This window comes from Leucoraja erinacea, unplaced genomic scaffold (genome assembly GCF_028641065.1).
Source record: "Leucoraja erinacea ecotype New England unplaced genomic scaffold, Leri_hhj_1 Leri_1590S, whole genome shotgun sequence".
Taxonomy (NCBI): Eukaryota; Metazoa; Chordata; class Chondrichthyes; order Rajiformes; family Rajidae; genus Leucoraja; species Leucoraja erinaceus.
In genome coordinates this window covers 22,501-24,982 of record NW_026575881.1, presented here as the reverse complement: position 1 = coordinate 24,982, position 2,482 = coordinate 22,501, and the positions used below count along the sequence as shown (strand labels likewise).

Here is a 2,482-nt window from a genome sequence, read left to right as displayed (position 1 = left end):
GCGTCTGTGTGTGTGTGGGGTGTGTGTGGTCCGTTATGTGTGTGTGTGTGTGGTCTGCGTGTGTGTGTGGTGAGTGTGGTGTGCGAATTCCTGTGTGTGTGAGTGTGTGTGAGGGTCTGTGTGTGTGTGCATGAGTGTGTGTGTGTGTGTGTGTGTGTGTGTGTGTGTGTGTGTGTGTGTGTGTGTGTGTGTGTGTGTGTGTGTGGTGTGTGGGTGTTTGTGTGTGTGTGTGTGTGTGTGTGTGTGTGTGTGTGTGTGTGTGTGTGTGTGTGTGTGTGCGTGTGTGTGTGTGTGCGTGTGTGTGTGTGTGTGTGTTGAGTGTGCCCTCTCGTGTGTGTCACAGGAGGTGGTGTATGGTCTGGTGGGTGTGTGTGTGTGGATGTGTGGTGGGTGTGTGTGTGTGGGGAGTGTGTGTGAGTGACGTGTGTTGTGGATGGTGTCTATGTCTGTGTGTGTGGTGGGTTTGGGTGCGTGTGTGAGCTGTGGTGTGCTCCTGACCCCTGCGTTCAGTGTGCGTGCCATGAGTACAGTGTTGCCGTGCGTGTCCCCCTGGTCGTGCTGTTAGTGAACCCTGTGACTCAGGTAGTCGAGTCCACACAGAGGTCCATTGCCCCTCTTGATAGTCCTGTTGGAGCCAGGCCAGGTCCTCCTGTGCATCGTGGAACTCGCCCTCCTCCAGCCCCTCCCCCACGTACCAGTGGACGAAGGCTCGCTTGGCGAACATCTTGTCGAACTTGTCGCTGAGCCGGCTCCAGGCCACCGCGATGGCCGTGGTGTTACTGATGGCACCACAGGTGAGCGGGGAGTCTCAACCCGTCTCCCCCGGGACCACCACTGCGGCTCTCTGATCCGTGATGCCTGACCTGAACCACGGGGGGGGGATGAGGGGATTTCCCTTGAGGAGAGGAGGGGGGAGAGGAGAGGAGAGGAGAAGTGTAAACTGGCCGTGCATTGGGCTGCTCTTGTCTCTCTCCCTCCCATTCTCTCTCCCACTCCATTTCCCCCCCCCCTCCTCCGCACTCGTTCTCTCTCCATCTCTCTACCTATGTGTCGGAAAGAGGTCACTCCCTTATTTTGACCTTTAGCCCCTTATTTTAACCTTTAGCCCCTTATTTTGACCTTTTGACCCTTATTTTGACCTTTGCCCTTTACTTTGACCTTTTCCCCTTACTTTGACCTTTAGCCCCTTTTTTTGACCCATACTCCCTTATTTTGTCCTTTTAGCCTCTTATTTTGACCTTTAGCCCCTTATTTTGTCCTTTAGCCCCTTATTTTGACCTTTAGCCCCTTATTTTGACCTTTGTCCCCTTTTTTTGTCCTTTAGTCCCTTATTTTGACCTTTGCCCCTTATTTTGACCTTTTATCCCCTTATTTTGACCTTTAGCCCCTTATTTTGACCTTTAGCCCCTTATTTTGACCTTTAGCCCCTTATTTTGACCTTTTAGCCCCCTTATTTTGACCTTTGCCTCTTAATTTGACCTTTTAGCCCCTTATTTTAACCTTTGCCCCTTAATTTGACCCATACTCCCTTATTTTGACCTTTAGTCCCCTTATTTTGACCTTTTAGCCCCTTATTTGGACCTTTTGCCCCCTTATTGTGACCTTTAATCACTTATTTTGACCTTTTTTAGCCCCTTATTTTGACCTGTTAGTCCCATATTTTTACCTTTTCGCCCCTTATTTTGACTTTTTAGCCCCTTATTTTGACCTTTAATCCCCTTATTTTGACCTTTAGCCCCTTATTTTGACCTTTTAGACCCTTATTTTGACCTTTAGTCCCTTATTTTGACCTTTTAGCCCCTTATTTTGACCTTTTAGCCCCTTATTGTGACCTTTAGTCCCCTTATTTTGAACTTTAGCCCCCTTATTGGGGACTGAGAGAGTCGGCGAGCCTCGCCACCATGGGAGGGTGGAGGCATGGAGAGAGTGGGCACTGCCCCCCCCCCTCTCCCTCCCCCCCCCCCTCCCACCCTCCCCCCCCCCTCCCCCTCCCTCCCCCTCCCCTCCCTCCCCCCCTCCCCCTCCCTCCCCCTCTCTCCCCCTCCCCCTCTCGTTCCGTCTCTCTCCCAGATTGCCTGCGCACCTTATAACCATATAACAATTACAGCACGGAAGCAGGCCATCTCGGCCCTTCTAGTCCGTGCCGAACACGTATTCTCCCCTAGTCCCATATACCAACACTCATAGAAACATAGAAATTAAGTGCAGGAGTAGAGGCCATTCGGCCCTTCGAGCCTGCACCATTCGCCATTCAATATGATCATGGCTGATCATCCAACTCAGTATCCCGTACCTGCCTTCTCTCCATACCCCCTGATCCCTTTAGCCACAAGGGCCACATCTAACTCCCTCTTAAATATAGCCAATGAACTGTGTGTGGCCTCGACTACCCTCTGTGGCAGAGAGTTCCACAGATTCACCACTCTCTGTGTGAAAGAAGTTCTTCTCATCTCGGTTTTAAAGGATTTCCCCCTTAGCCTTA

The 2,482-nt window shown here is 51.2% G+C and overlaps 1 pseudogene; it reads right to left on the bottom strand.

Moving 5' to 3' along the window:
* Positions 1–611: 611 nt before the first annotated feature.
* Positions 612–2,482, bottom strand: part of LOC129715999 (tubulin alpha chain-like) — a 14,671-nt pseudogene continuing 12,800 nt past the window's right edge.